This window comes from Sander lucioperca, chromosome 8 (genome assembly GCF_008315115.2).
Source record: "Sander lucioperca isolate FBNREF2018 chromosome 8, SLUC_FBN_1.2, whole genome shotgun sequence".
Taxonomy (NCBI): Eukaryota; Metazoa; Chordata; class Actinopteri; order Perciformes; family Percidae; genus Sander; species Sander lucioperca.
In genome coordinates this window covers 16,069,331-16,086,570 of record NC_050180.1, presented here as the reverse complement: position 1 = coordinate 16,086,570, position 17,240 = coordinate 16,069,331, and positions in this window count along the sequence as shown.

Here is a 17,240-nt window from a genome sequence, read left to right as displayed (position 1 = left end):
ACAGAAGAGTTCCACCTCACAAATATGTGTGCCCATCTAACAGTAATGCTGATTGGGATGCATTATTTGAATTGCATTATAAATTTGACACAGAGCACATAATGGACATCAGCGAAGCAGGGCATGTTTTATTTTATTTTTTTATTTTACCTTTATTTTACCAGGGAAAAAAATCACATTGAGATTAAAATCTTTTTTACAAGTGAGCCCTGGCCAAGAAGGCAGCACATAAAAAATACACTTTAACATACAACAAATAACAGACAGACAGGGATGGACAGCAATAATAAATAATAAATAAAAAACAGAAAATTACATTTTAAAAACAAATGTACTATTGTGCAGAGTATATATGCTTGGGATATGCAATGTGACCAGATCATTCTGGTTTTCCTATTCCCAGTGTTCTGGTAGAAGGGATCAGTCCCTGCTAGTTACACAGATGTCTTGGCTCCTGTTCCTCCTGGAAGACTGATCCATACATTGCATGAACCCCTGTGGATTTAAAGGAACTTGGCTTAGGAATGCACTCTCCTCCATTCCAGTCATTATGTGTGGCCAATTCACTGTGGCCTGGAAACATTAGGAAAATATTTCTCTTGTACAGCATCCAACATGTATAAAATAGAAAATAAAAGCAAATGCAATGTTGTGATTACAATCATGCATGATACTTTCGGTGTGTGCTCTAGGACCCAGGGATGAAATCATCTGTAATTAAACGTGCTGTTTGATTCTGTTTGATTCATTTTTGTATTGAGCCCCCTTAAGAAAATGGCCTGTGAAAAACACACAGATCCCCTCAAAACGCAGTGAACAGAGGCTGAAGAATGTGGGCCGGACTTGTGGTCAAACCCAGCAAGTCATGGGGGGTAGAAGGACCTTGTAGATCCACCCCTTGCTCCTTAGCCCAGATTTATGCCAAGCAGTTATATAATTCAATAAACACTTCCAACTCTGTGGCTGAAGTCCAGCCACAGGCAATCTAACCCTCAGACAACCACATGATCAGCATTTCCAGCTGTATTACTACCAACTAATTATAGAACAATTGGAAAAACTGAAAGCAATTATTAAAATTTTTGGATGATAGATGCTGATGTATTTTTATATGGCATCTGGATAACACAGAACTGAAGATATATGTTTTTTCTTTGTAAAACATTAACAAATATCTTTCAGCCTTCTCCTGTTTCCATTTAAATGACCACTGGGCATGCTAACACTATCTCTGTGTATGTCCTGTTGAGCAAATATCTTATCATCTTATGTAATGCATTCCTTCCCAGTGTGCTGCTATCCAAGCAGGCAACAGAGCAGTGACAGTACAGTACGTAGATTTGCAGTACTATAGAAAACACCTACATACATTTCCTATCTTTTCCTTCTCATCAGAATCCCAGAAATCCTTCTAACCAGGTACCCTAATCCTTTATTTTGCATGTTTCCCTCTCTCCTCCCCAACCCTTAGCCTTTTTTGAGATTTCCACTCACTAGCCCAGACAGCCTTAGCCTTGACTCGGGGCCACCCCATGCTCTCACTGTCCAACTATTTAACTAACCGCAGTGAAACAGCTTTAATTTCAGCTTACTGCTCAGCCTGGCTGAAAGCAGCATCGCTTGGGGGTCTTTCTGGAAAGCCGTGGTATTGGGCCCAACAGGCCAGGCAGGCAGACAAGGGAGAACAACAGCCCTGTGCAGTTAGATCTCAGAGACCCCAGAGACGCATACGTCAGTCAGAACAGCCTCCCTCAGGAGTCATTCAGTTATGGCTCTTTTAAATGCTTCTCTGTACATCTGCACAATACACAAAGGTGAGATTTGTTGGATCGCCAAGTCAACTGCTGGATACTTTTTTTTTTAAAGACTTAACATCTTCGTGTTTTGCCTGCTGTATTTTTTTACATGACAATTTTTGGTTGCCCTGTTCTAGCTAAAATTACTTAGGTGATGGGCTTAAAAGGAAGAAAACAAGACCTGAGTCTGCTTTCCTCTGTTTTAACTATGCCCATCATTTCAATCATTTATGATGTGGTTCAGGTGGTAGAGCGGTCATCTAACAATCTGAAGGTTGGTGGTTCAATCCCATCCCTGGCCCTGCAGTCCCATGACGAAGTGTCCTTGAGCAAGACACTAAACCCTGAGTTGCTCCCGATGATGCAACATTGGTGTGTGAATATGTGTGAATGTTAATTTGAAGCCACTTTGGATAAAAGCGTCAGCTAAATTTAATATAATTTTACACACCGCATTTGATTGCATGGACATGGGGATGTGGTGACACCACTGGCTTGGCATTGCTCAGGTAACTGAAAACCAGGCAGACTTAAAACAAATTTCCAGTTTAACCAAATAAACGAAAATGAGAGCAACTGTGTTGCGCTTCTTGAAAGTACACTAGGGTCAAAGATGAGCCAGGAAGTAGCTTTGCAAGTAAAAAGTTACATTCATTGTGTTATTTTACAACATAAAAGAGTAACTAGTTTTACATTTTGGGAAATATTTGTTTTCTTGCTGACAGTTAGATGAGATGACGGATACCACTCTCATGTCTGTACATCAAATATACAGCTAGAGCTAACAGCTGTTTAGCTTAGCTTAGCATACAGACTGGAAACAGGGGAACACAGCTAGCCTGGCTCTGTCCAAAGGTAAAAAACAAAACAAAAACAAAAAACAGTACTTTGGTTTCTTAGCCAGGACCAGTAACTTTCTGAAGGCTCTGCTGGTTGCTTGGCAACTAATTCCAACCAAAAAATAGTTCAGCACATAACCCTTTATGACGGTGAGTTGTCCTTTTTACATGTTTAGTACATATTAAACAAGAGAGATATAATGTGTTTGTGAGCTCAGTCTGCTAAGCTAAGCTAACTGGCTGCTGACTCCAGTTAGCCTACATAATTATACAGACATGGTAGTTTTCTCTTGCACAACTATTTTGCAACACCTCTGTGCAGAGCTTAGCGCCGCCCATGACGATTCTGATTGGTTTAAAGAAATGCTATTTAACCATAGCACGTTTTCCTCCCATAGCCAAATGCTGTGTGGAGTAACCAGACCCTCCTTCAGAGCACTTTGGAGGAGGGTCTGGCAAAGCGAGACTAGGTCAGAAGTTGACTCTGTGGCACCTTAAACCAAATATCACAGTGTACTGACACACAGTGTACTGACACACCCTGGGGTATACCTCTACATCACTGCAGTAAGGTGAGAAGCTAAACCACTTGAGGTCAGCAAAAAGAAGGTTTGTGATAAGTGTTTTGGATAATATGGTGTGTCTGATGCTCATTTGATTGCCTTGCAAAAGTTTGGCATAGTAAAATAGTTCCAGAGTAAAATGTCACTGTATCAGATTGGTAGCCAAAAAAAGAAAAAATATTAGTAAAATATTTCCTTATCTTATCCTATATTTCAAGTTATGAACAAAGTATAATGTAAAACAAAAAGTGAAAAGCCTATGTTCCAACAAAGGTGAATGTGTGTGGGTATATATTTTTGCTGACACAGACTGTAGATATGTCTGGATGAAGGGGAATATATTTATGGTTTTTGAGGAGTGAGGGCCCACACCAGCCACCCTAGGGTCTTGTTATCCTCTACTATGTCTATGCTCTTGGGGCAACTTTAATGAATGCTCCTGTTCCAGCCCTCTTTCGACTCAAGTCAGACTATCTACAGGGCTGCCCCCATCCTCCCTGTCTGCGCCTACCTGTACGGCAAAGCAGGTCCCTCTACAGCAGGAAGTAGGCTAGGTGATCGAACTGAATAATTGATGTACAGAGTTCACTTGGGAACACCTCAAGAGTTTGTCTGAACACACTGACCACCATATGTGCACTTGCTCCTGTACAGATTTTAAGTAGAAAATGTTAAGATGATGAATGAGTTAAAACCTTTGGGTGGCAGGCATTTACCAGACTAGTTGTACCTTATTTAAAAATTGACACACAGAGATTTGCTCATTACAAAATGTCACTGATTACTAAATATCAAATTACCACCAGAATCCAATTAGACTATACAGTAATTAATGTAAACAGCATAATAAGTAGTGATATCATTCCACTGCCTAGACTGATAAGAGACACCAGTGTCTCAAAGTGTACTGCTAATAGGGAACCTCCCATTACCTCATGGGTAATGGGAGTTGACAGTGTAAAACAGCCAAGAGACATGAGGCAGTATGAAGTGAAGACATGTTAAACACAATATCTCCCTTTAATGATAAAAAAAAGTCAAAAGCAATCTCACAAATGTTCTCAAGAAAGGTTCTGTACAGTGTAGATTAATTGAGTTGAAGAAACATGCATCATTTATGAAGTTAAGTGAGAACTGAAGCAACAGCTGTTCCTAAATGTGATGTTATGTGAATAGTCCTTTTTTTCAATAGTTTGTGGGCTAAGAAAGATCACGGACACATTGATAGTAGATCTCCATTTGACAGAATGTCCTAGAGCAAGAAACATACAGCATTGCTGATTCATATAATGCAGCCAAAAGGTGTATAAAATGAACCAAATCTGAGTTATAATAGTGTATGATTCCTGTTGTACGGTCTGTTACAGTATATTAATGTGTATGTATATTGTATGTATTGTATATGTATGTATATTAAAACACAAGTGAGTTTTTTTCTTGTATTTTTAGGGCAAGGGTAACAGCACAGTGTGTCTGCATGTACAGTATGTGTATGTGTGTGTCTTTGAATGTGGTGAAAGGTTCAGAAAACTAACACTTCTGGAATGCCCCCTGCAGAGTGAGGACTTCGGGGTTGGATGTGTGTTTATGGGAGCGTTTTGGCAGGAAGAGGCAGGGACCCGGTCCAGAATAACGGAACAACAGTGGAATGTGGTACAGCGGGAAATATCCTGAGTCAAACACGAGGCAGTCCTGGGGTCTGAGGAGGAGCAGTTTGTGGCAAGACTTTCATAAATAGTATTTTTATATTAAGATAGATGACACCCAGCACACTATTCTCTTGTGCGGCTGACAATGCTACATGGATGCCTGCAATCGCGTTTGACTCTTTTCATTTTACACCACCACTAAATTAGAAGACCATGTCCCATGAAATATCTTTCAAACCTGTGACTCACTCACTGAAAATCTCTATCCAAATGTGAGAGCCTCAACTGTGGCAGTGTTGAAGTCACAGTGAATATGAAGTGTTAGTATTTCTCTCCAGGCTGTGCATTAGGCCGGATGCCACGCACCTTCGCCCACATGCCTCCCACGACCCAGCGCCCGTATATAGAGGGCAGAATCTGAGCCCAAGCTGCAAGCAGGCAGATAAAGACAATCTCATTGATGTAGGAGCAGCTCACTGGTAAAAAGAGACATCTCTGACACAACCCTTGTTTGCGTTACCCTTGCTACAGAATCAGATTAACCACTGCAAAAATATTGTGCTAAGGCTGGAAGGCGTAGAGTCAGCTTTCACATACATATAAAGCAGTTATGGTGGATCTGTATATGCCAATATGTGTGTGTACACAGAGTTAAACCTGGTGGTTGTAGGGAAATACCTTTAAGTGAAAAATTGACAAGCAGCTCAATCCATCAATTCCTTCAGGAACCATGTCTATGCTTGTAATGCCATAAATATGCACAGTGAATGACATGTTCCACCCACAATGCAGTCTACAAACTACACATCTAAATACTTTATGGTATTTCTTTTCTTATGTGAAAACATAATTTACAAAGAAAGTTCAAATGTAAACTTGGCCATCTCTTTTGGGAATTCAAGGGCCATTTTATACTACCTGGTGAGCTCAGTCACATTTTTTCTAGCGTCTGTGTAATCCACACAACCCCACAGTACCAACCACATTAAACCAAAGGACATTTGACAAACACTACCAGCATTCCTGTGTTGTATCTCTTACACTAAACCTGCCTTCAGAAGTATCCCTGACACCTGCTTTGTCTGTTTTTTTTTTAATTTATTTCATATTTAGATTTGTGCAGAGCGTGATGAGCAACGGTTTAGTATGAGCTAGTGCTGGCTTGTCTTGCTCAGTCTGCTTTTTTTCCAACTGATATGCTTTCTCTCTTTTACTCTTTTCTCCCTCTCTCACTCCTGGTCTGTTTCCTCTCACTCTCTTTGTCTTTGCCATTTTCTCTTGCTATGTCTCTCTTTGCCAGACCTCTACTTTACACTCCTCCTCCTCCCTCGCCTTCTCCCTGAAACCAACTCCTTGGCAACCAGTTGCAGCGTCTCGCAGAAAGGTAGACAGCCTCTCTGTGGTGCCACAGCAACCCAATGCAACATCAGACAGTGAGGCATGCTACATTATTAATGTAACCAGAAACAGCCAAGAGGGGCTGTCGACGACAGCATTGTGGACATGAGGGAGGGATTGAGGGAGAAAGAGAATACGGGGGGTACAAGTACCAAACTGCTGGTTGTTGCATTATAAACTTCAGAGGGGAAACAGCACTTCCAGCTTTGACTGGACATGCTGTAAGAGAAAGAGAGAGAGAGAGTGAGAGAGAGAGAGAGCGGTTACATTCAGCCAAAACCACAGGGGGATCAATAAGGAACATCTGGGTCTGGGGTGGACAGGGCAGCTTTTTTTTGTTGCAGGCAGTACTTTGGCCTGACACCTCACCCAGATTCTCTCTGGGTTTATACATAGAGGGAGGGAAGGGAGAAGAAATTTCTGGGGGGTGTGATTGGACAAGAGAAGGTGTTTGCTTTTCTGCAGGCAAAATGTGTTTGTTCCAAGGGAAGGCCAAGGTATTACCAAGAGTGATCATACCATAGTATTTGTAGGAAAATTATTCTATTTTTAGACATAAATCTACATTTGTTTTGTTACTCTCTGTTTTCAATTAAGACTTTTATTGTTTTAATTCTGACACAGGCAAATGAGACAAAGGTCGACAAAATCCGCTCAACCATATTGAACAGAAAAGCAAAGGACATATACAGTACTGCATTTCTAAAAAAAAACATAAATAAAGTATAACCTCCCCTATAACTCAAATAATTATCTATTAATGAGAGCACTTTTCCAAGTGCCTTGAAACTGGCTATAATAACCCCTGTATACAAATCCGGGGAGACAAAGAAGAGGTAAGCAACTATAGACCCATTAGCATACTCCATGCCATCTCAATGGTCATTGGTAAGGTTGTAGCAGAACAACTGATTTTACACCTTGATTCCTTTTTACACCCTATGCAATTAGGTTTCAGAAAAACTGACACGGCATGCTGCTACTTCCTTGAAGTCATTAAAGTAAACTTATATTAAAGGAGGGGTGGTGGAAGCAGTCTTCCTTGACATGCAAAATGTGTTTGACATCAAATACTACTCAACAAACTGGCTGACTGCAACCTTTCCATAACTACATACAAATGGATTAAATCATACCTAAGTGGCTGACAACAGTGTGTGCAGCTAAACAACCCCTAAAAACCTACACCATGGGAGTGCCACAAGGCTCGAGTTTAGAACCACTGCTCTTTAGTATGATCTCCCATCTGTTAGCAATGATCTTGAAATAATGATGTATGCAGATGACACTGTGCTAAACACAAAAATGTTGAAAATGTAATCGTGCACTCAATGTTTGCGTAATCTTTAAGATCATTCATAATGCTCTGCCTCCCCTGAGGAACTTTGTTACACTCAGCTCAGAAATAACAATGCAAGCCATAAGGTCAACCACTCGGGAGTTATCTAATCTTCTTGTAATATCTAATCTTTCTCACTGTTTTTTATTCTACCTACCTGCCACAGGGCTCGGGGCAGAAATAGCAATTTGCTAAAACCCACTACATTACTTGTTTTTAATAAGGTTAATGTTCTTTGTGCATTGTCCTTGTTCAAATAAGCAGGTAATAAAGTAGCATTACATAACATTTTAATGATAGACAGTAAAATATCTAAAATATTATCAAGCCCTTTTGTTAAGGCAAACTTTCCAAACTAAACAAAATCAGATAGCTTAAAGGTTGGGTAGTTGGAGTTAACACCGATAGCGACCGATAACCTGCAAGGGGCCTCCAGGGCAAAGTTTAGCTGCGGCCCCCTATTGGCTCTCCACACTCTCTTGCAACTGTGGCTGTGTCCGAAATCACACCCTATTTAACATATTTTTATTTTAATATATAGTGCACTACATCTCCCTCCTTGTGAAAATGATCCACTGTGCCCTCAAAATTTAAATGGAACAAAAAAATGTGTCCAAAGAAGTGTACCAAAATGATCCACTGTGCCCTCAAAATTTAAATGGAACAAAAAAATGTGTCCATGGTACACTTCTTTCTGCTAACAATCTCGAAATGCAATACATTGCATTTTATAGATGCAAAGAAATCACTGTTGTGTGATTGGACACCTGGCAATGATGACACAAAATGACAATGATCCATAAGTGTTATAAAAATGTCTATAATGTGAGTGGATATTGTGCTTTAGTGGTGTATATTCCAAAAAATAATTTAAAGACAGTGTACCTGGGGACTGGTTTCGTCGCTTGTAAATCCAGCCTGGGACCAGACAACTAGAAGAATGCCACCTCTAGATATTCAAACTCCAACAGAAAATCAAGAATAAATACATCACTGTCAGAATATAAAAAGTATTCTGTAGTTGGATAACATGGAAGAAACCGAGGGATAAAAAGGCTGTCAAAACAAACAACAAATCTATAAACTTTATGAACCATTTACATTCTTAATTGTTGAACACATATCAGAAATAGTTATTGTATGTTGCATGTGCATATTTCAGTAAAGTTAATAGAAAAATATGCTAAAAGGATTTCTCTTTTGTATTAGCAGGAAATTTCATACAGTATCCTTGACTGTGCTGAACTACAGAGCTCCACAGAGTCAGGCGACAAAAGAAAAAACATCATCTATTCTTCATCAGGTGGTTGAGTTTCTGACAGCCAACCCCACTTCCTTTTGCTGCAGATGAATGTACTCTCCTCAGTCTGCTCTGCACTTTAAACACAGGGAAACAAATGTTGAACTGGAGAGACAGACAGAGAGAGCACAAACAAAGGCTGGGGAGGACTGGAATGGAAAAAGTGGAGGAGATGAGAGAGGCTGAAGTGGAGAGAGAGGGGAAAACTAAAAACAGAGAGAAAGAGAGTTGGAGGGTGGTTTACTCAGCGAGAGAGAGGGGGAGAGAGAGAAGGAGAGAGGAGAGGTAATGAGGCCAGTGACTGGCTTTACACCTTGTCTCTGTGGAAACTAATTGGGAGAGAGCTGGAGGGCACTAATTTGAGCACTCTGCTGGGTAAATGTAGTGCAACGAACTATGAAGGGTAAATCAATGTACTACCTCTCCCTACACCTCGCTTTCTCTTTCTCCACCTCATACCCCCTCCTCCCATTATTGTTTCCTAATAAAAATTCCATTGACTTCAACTCTGCTTGTGGGCATAAAGGTATCGACCTAAGTAGATATCATGCATGCTGATGAGGTACAGCTCACCAGAGAGGAGTTCAGCTAGTTAGCCGGCAAAAAACATACTGAATCATCAGGACTCAAGATCTCTGTTCAATCAAAATGGCACCATGAGGAGTCACATAGTTCCTACTGAGCTCAGCTTTACTGTAGGCCTACATACTGTAAGGCTGTAGAATGATCGGCCAATACATTTCCCATCAGTCTGGAGATACATTTTCTTCTCACAGCAGCTGAGAATCAGAGGGATGCAATGATCGAAATGCAGCAATGCTTACATGGAAAGTATTATGTACAGCATGTGTGTTCTCTCCCAGGGTGGTATGCTGTCTGATGGGAGAAAAGGAAACAGAATGTATAGTTACCCCCTGTTGTGAGCCCAAGGGTGGTTGAACAAGGATCCAGAATTTGGGAGGTCTTAAGGGGAATTATCCTCACCCTGAGGCTTGGGGATATAGCAGGCTTTTCAGCCTCACATAAGAGAGAAGCCCTGCTCTCATCGACATACACAGTGAGATTCAACAATGCTGAAAGAAAAAAAGGCAACAAAGACTGAGCTATGTGCTTTAATAGAAGCAGACGATTCAGTGCTTGGTTATTTATCAGATACAGTAGCCCTGACTTGAAGTGCATGTACACAATGTATGTTGGTTTATTTGTCAATTGTTGGAAATATGAAATAAAATGGACAGAAAGTTGCTGTCCGTAAACGAGAATGCAATATACTGAGTGATTATGTGTGTTTGTCTAACTCCACCTTTCATTGTGGTACTTGGAGGATGCTGATCTGCTCTGTTCAGCGCCATCTGCCCCCCTCTCTCTGAGACTGTGCCTTGCAGCTCGGCCCCCTGGGAAATAGCTGTGGATAAGTTATTCAATTAGAGGGGCATTATTGGCCCGCTCTCTCAGAGGACAGAGCTGATGATGCTGTGATTATACCGCTCTGCATTCCTTTATGGCTCGGCACCCTCTGTCTGTGTGTGCGTGTGCTGAGACTTCTACACATACACAATTTTGCAGTGCGAGTGTGTGTTCGTGGTTTTATGTGTGTTATTGCAAATCAAGAAATAATGTTTGTAGGGTGAATGTCTGTGGAGAGGGGGTGGGGGTTAAAAATAGGGGTCTATCAGAGATGCTTGAATTATTTCAAATGAGCCAATCTAAGTTTGAGTTAAAACACACACTCACACAACACTTATGGACTGACCACGCATCTTCTCAGAGAGGATGGAGACGTGCCCTCTCTGAGTGACTACTCAGTGTGTGATGGAGAGTCTCAATAACTCCCACTGGCTTTCAGTTATCAGTTCATTTTTAAATGATACAGTTTCAGTATGTGTTACCATGGTTTTTTTGATAATAGTAAGCAATGGCTACCACTTGATGGAAGTTTTTCCAAGATTCACACTGGAGTCAGGGGATTTCTTTTCCCCCAGAATTCTGGTCAGAAAAAGAAACCGCTCAAAACAAAGAAATGGAAGGAAGGATATCTCAGCAGGCCAACACTGAGGCCCACACACACAAATCCAAACACATAACCTCTCTGCGGACCAGTGAGGTGGTCTTTAAAGTGCTGCCATGCTGGGTCTGCCCTATCTGCCCAGTGCAGACCCACAGATGCCCTCCCGGGGGGACAGGCTAGAGGGGAGCAGGGCAGCGGGCCTGGAGCCTCATCTGCTATGCCCAGAATACAAATAGGTCAGTGTATGGTGGGAGAGGAGGAGCACAAGGATACACACACACACACACACACACACACACACACACACACACACACACACACACACACACACACACACACACTGACCATGAACAAGAAGGGGTCCTGCCAGCTGAATTCCTCCATTGGCCATGATGGGAAGGGCCATCTGGTATTAATGTGGGGAAGTCAAGCAAGCTTGTGAGAGCACACACATTCACACCCACACACACAGCAGACATCATTTTGTGCCTCCCAATAGTGAGACCTTTTCCACCATTCAACTTAGATACGCTAAGTAAGCTACAGCTGTCTGTTGCTTGACTAATGCAAACAGCATGTCCACTTGATGAAAACATTATTGTCATGACATATGCATTTACATCTGCATTTTTGCTTCTCTTTGGAAATTATTCATCAATCGTTCGTCCTTCTCATTAAAACCATAAAACAATCAAACTCACAAAATGTTAAAGCAAGAGCATTCGTTGAAAGGTTTCTTACACTTTTCCTTATAAGGGATCAAACCAGACAGACTAAACCAATTCAATAAAATACTGAATTTCAAATTAGATTATTATTAGAATGTTAGTGTATATTTCAATGTATTACAGCTTTTTCAACAATAAAACCTTCTGGGATAAAAATCTGGAACTCATTGTTTTTACACAGACCTGCCCTGTCCCAGCCCTCATAGATTACAACTCTAAACACCCCTGGATGATGTTTAATCCCTGTCATGACCCTGCTTTTATGACTGCGGTTTAATTCAATTTTTGCAGCACTGTGCTCAATCTTTCAGATTTCTCCTGTTTTGGAAATTCCTGGAAGTAAGAAAAACTTGAGCTGGGGTAAAAATAGACATTGTTTGGCTGTGATGTAATCCTGTGGCTGTATTCTAAAGTTTTCTTTCTGCTGCTGGTGCAGACTCAACATATTGCTGAAGTTGGCTTAATATCAAAACCTGGCCTGATGAGGGAAGGTTTGCACACAGTAAATCAAGTAGAAAATAAGCAGGGTTGAATTATTTTCAAAAGCCAGCATGCTATTAAGCCAGAGCAGGCCTGTGGCAGGAGCTCATGAAAAGAAAACATTTCTGGGTTTTCCATCATACAATTTCTTGTTTCCTAATATCAGCACCGCTGCCTAGATACATAAACTGTCAGAAGGACACCAAGAGCTTTACATCAGCTGGCTGCAGAAATGTATAGAAACATGTGTGCCATAAAAAGTGTGTAAGACCTCTGCTGTACAGTATATCTGCCAATGGCAATGTATAAGCAAACAAGAGTTAGAGAGGTCTTGATAGGCAGTACTGTTCATGTACTTTGTTCCGATGTTTCAGACACTAAACTGCAAGTTACAGAGATGGATCTGCAAAAGAACCTTCGGAAAAAAGGAATTGATTTGTCTCCCAGACATTCGCATCCTCTCACTGAGATGCAGTTATTGAAATTATTACGACTTGAGCCTTCCCTCCTGCACTTGCATTAGCAAGATAAGTTCTGCACCATGGCTTGCAAATATTTCAAGCATCCTTGTCTACACCCACCACAGTCTTATGTCTGGAAAAAAAAATCATTTGTTGTGCAGCAATCTGCGTCTTTTTGATTAACACCCCCATTCTACTTCCTTGGCATGCCCCCGCCTCACCTCTCTTTCTTCCTCCTTCTCCCTCTACGCACATCCATCTCTATGATTATTTAAACGGGTGCCAGAAAAACACTGTGACCCGTCTAATTTGGACTGTGTGAGAGCATAGAGAGGAGAGAGGGGCCCAGCAATTTTCCACACTCCCTTTTACCGAGCGGGGAAGTGGCGGGTGAGAGAGAAGCTGTTGCCATGGCTACCTGCTGGCAGCTTCTGTCCTTGTGTTTGGAGAGCACTGGCTGTTCCCTCTATACCCAACGCCTGGGAGGGAGTTGAGGGAGGTGAGGCAGAGGGAGGTGAGGGTAGGAAGGAGGTGAGGGGGGGAGAGTCTGGGAGGGGTCGAGCTGCCAAAGGGGAACAACACGAGGTCTCGCCGCAACAAAACCAAAGGGCTGCTGGCTGGGAAAAGAGCAACAAAAGAGCAACACTGAGGGCTCTGGTGGCTGATCAGCCTCTGCTCCACACACACACACACACACACACACACACACACACACACACACACACACACACACACACCAGTGTTGATGACAGGCTCGACAGCAGCGGGGGGGGGGGGTAGTCGATAATTGCTTCAATGCTGCCATACAATTCAGGTGTCTCCATTGCTATGTGAGGAAGCTTATCTCTCAGCCACTGCTCACTGTATCTTCTGGTCAAAACTCAGAGCAACGTAGAGTAAACCAGAAGATCAATATTGTCATCATCACACCATTACGTATTTGGCTCAAGTTGCTGCTACTGATGCCAATGGTGAACCTTCCCCACGTAAGTGTCGAGGTGTTGCATTGTCACTCTGTGGTTTCGCTGATGCCTGATATCTAATTTACAGCCTTTGCATGATATTCCTTGCAGCACTTCTTGTGTGTACATAAGTGACTCTGGAATTTCAGGGTGGCTTCAGTGTCCCAGGCTCCACCCTGGGTCTAGCCACCTAGTAAGCTGATCCAGGTAATGAATAGCTATGGAATGGACATAATACGGAGCTAGCAGTTATAAAACACACAGGATGCCTTGTTACTTTCCAAGCTACCCTTTCATCCTCTTAAGCTCTGCAGCTATAGTTACTTTGTCAGCTAATTTCCGTCTCTTTTCGTTTGTCTTATTTGTAGAGTAAAAAATGTGAGAGGCTTGCTACAGGCACCCCCTTCCTTGAATGTGTCTCTATGTGTATCAGCACTTGCTTGTTTGGGAATTTATTGTGTGTTTCTGTATTGATGTTGTTGTATTGTGTGTGTGTGTGTGTGTGTGTGTGTGTATGTGTGTGTGCAAGAGCTTTGCGGTTGCTATTAGACACAGCGTGCAGAGGCCCTGGTGGTCATGCTGAAGCGTCCCCCTCCCCGCCCCCGCCCCCGCCCCCCCCCTGGCAGGATGCTGACCTTGGCAGGGCCTGACAGAGAGCTGGCCTGGAGGGGGATCCACAGAGCTCCACGCCAGCCCACTGAGCCAACCCACTCAGTCTGTGCAGGTGTACTGACGCCTGGACAAACACATGCATGCACACAGACATATGCATGCATGGCCACTAGACCTGGGGAGGCTCCCGGAGCAAACAGATGTCCTAACACTCCATTTCTCTGTTTTGCTTTTCTTCTGGATTTCTCTGGTGTTCATTTCCTTCTTCTCATTTGTCACTATCTTACTGTATTATTTTCTTCTACTTGCAGCCGCATATACACTTATTGCAATGCCATATTGGCAATAGAAACATGGCTAAATCGTACTTGTAAAGTGTTACATTCCTATAGTGTGTTCTATTGTTTAAACACAAGAGCATTTCAGCTATTCCTGTCTGTCTTTTCTGTCAGTTTAATTAACCTGCCAATGTCACAGACCATACATCGCTGCCTGCTTGGAATATTAGTTGATGACAGATGCACATGAATACATATATATATATGTATGTATGTATGAATCAATAATTTACTTCTAAAAAAACTCTCTTCACCAGTGTTCATTTTTATAATATCCATGTATCAGATTAAGAGAGGCCAATACATCTGGGAAGGTAGATAGATCTGATGTGGACGTCCCAGTGGAGGTATAAACCTAAGATCAGCCACACGCTGATGTTGTATAGTACATACTCTTGAGTTATACTGTATGCATTGCATCCACTTCCATATCCCTCATTCACTGTGAAAATTCAGCAATCTGTTTTGAAAATAAATCATCAAAATTACATTGAATTAATTCAAAGTCACCAAGGCATTGCATCATATGAATCTGCTGCAGGATCAGAGAAAACACAGAAGAAGGCAATGCTTAAGTTTAATTTAATGAAACCCAGACATGTTTGGCTTTTTTGACTTAATCAGTAAATAAAAGGACCTGTACATCTGTAGCAGATTCATCATCAATCATCAATCTCAATCACATAACGTATGTTGTATACACTGTATATAGTCAATGTTCTGCTAATTGTGATTTGAAGACATCAGGGTATGAATTAATAAGAAGCTAAGGCCATAGAAAATCTGTGTCAAACGAGAATAATATGGAGGTGCTTAAGAAAGTATGACAGAGAGATAAAAATCTGGACTATTACAGAGGAATAAGGAATAAAGAATAAAGACCAACCTGGCTCGTAAAGGCCATGACAAAGAGTGAGACACACCTTTTTTTAAAAGTTAAACAAATTAATTTATTAAACAAACTGAGATTAATTAAATAGGCTACACAACAAAGGTACAAAAAGCACATGGAGAGTGGAGGTCAGTGGAATCAGAACTGAAGGGTGTGCATGAGAGTGGAGAAACCGTGTTGTGGGGTGTGTGTAAACAAAATAAAGAAAAGAACCTATGAGGAACAGCAACATAACCAAACAGGTGCCTGCAGGGAAGGAAGGAGATATACTGTTTGTAGCATCCAGGGCTTTACAGACTGGGCACACTGGGCCTTTACTTTACTTACTGTCAATGCAGAGTTTGATACTAGAAGACTGTTTTCACATACTGATTTACTTTATTTATTAATTTTAATTAAAAATTTTTTAAACAAATCACACTAATTATTTTTCCAAGCAGATTATTTTCTTAAAACATATCTGTAGGGGATATCTAAAGATGACGATGATTTTAATTTCTATGTATTCAATATGAACTGGTCATGTAATAAAGAACTTAACCTTATAAACTGGAGGAGTTGTCTTGGGTATTAATGTCTATATTTTTCATAATCCCCTTAACAATGACCCCCCCCCCCATTTTCAGCTTTTGACATGAAAGAAAAAAGCATTATTACATGCTCACTATATAGGCTGCTGCACATCCCTGACTGTAGCATAAGGCATTCTTGAGTGACACTGTTAGATGTTTTTGTACTGAGTGACATGCTGCAAGAAAAATTATTTTCTGCTTGAACAAGGCAGCAGCAAACATGACACCTTGTTGTGAAATGTAATCATATGTGGATTGTGAATAGGATTCTATTCGTCTGTGAGATGCAGAGTTTTGCAAAATCAAGCAAGTACACAAATGTCAATGCAATTAAATGCCAGAATTGAGCCTCACATCAATTACTACCCATCATGCTGGTAGTACCCTCTTTTGGCAAACCTTTGTAATTTTCAGCACATAGAAAGAGAGTCATGACAGGGATCATTACCCAAAGTTTTGTCAAAATTGTCGAAAATATTGCACATGACAGGCGGGCAGACAGACAGACGAACAGGCTGGGGCCAATCCATTGTGCTTCTCAGATTTCATTCTGGAGGACAAAAAAAACCTTGACTTGTGAAGCTGAAAGTAATTCTCATTTTGTGTATGTGGCCCTATTGTGTTGGGCATTCACAGTGGGAACAGAGTGGGACTGCAGGGGATAAAGAGAAGCTTCAGAGGTGAGCACTTTATTGCCTAGAAACCAGGACTGTCTGACAGTATGACTATTCTTGTCCATCCTACTTTCAAGCTTTCATGTTGATTCATTGCTCTCAGTTTTCTTGCAGCCACTTTAGAATTGTTTTTTTCCTGTCAATTCTATTACTCTTTTGATATTCTATTCAAAGCATATGCAAAATAAAATGAGCTATAAATTAAATTCCACCGTGTGTCCTTCAAAATGGAAAGGAAAGTAAAGGCATGCAACATGTGTTTTTAGCACCCCCCCCCAACCCTCCACCTACCTTCCTCCATCCTGGCTGTACAGTAACAGGTTGTGTTTAGCTTCTCTGCTCCCTACTTCCTCGTCTGGCATGTCTGTTCTTTCAATCCAGAGTCTAAAGTTCAGCCAGAGACAACAGGAAGGGAGCATCACATCGTTCACTCGCAACATTTCACAACACACTTTCTTTTTTTCTCCATTTTTACAAAGAAAAATACAGGCTTCCTTTGCACAGTAAGAATACTCGCCCACTCAGTGTAGATATTTTGCTGGGTGTGACTAAATGATGAATGGTGTTACAATAATTTGATGAGATTGGGTCAGATGATGCAAGGAAGAAGTGTGTGATGATAATGCTCT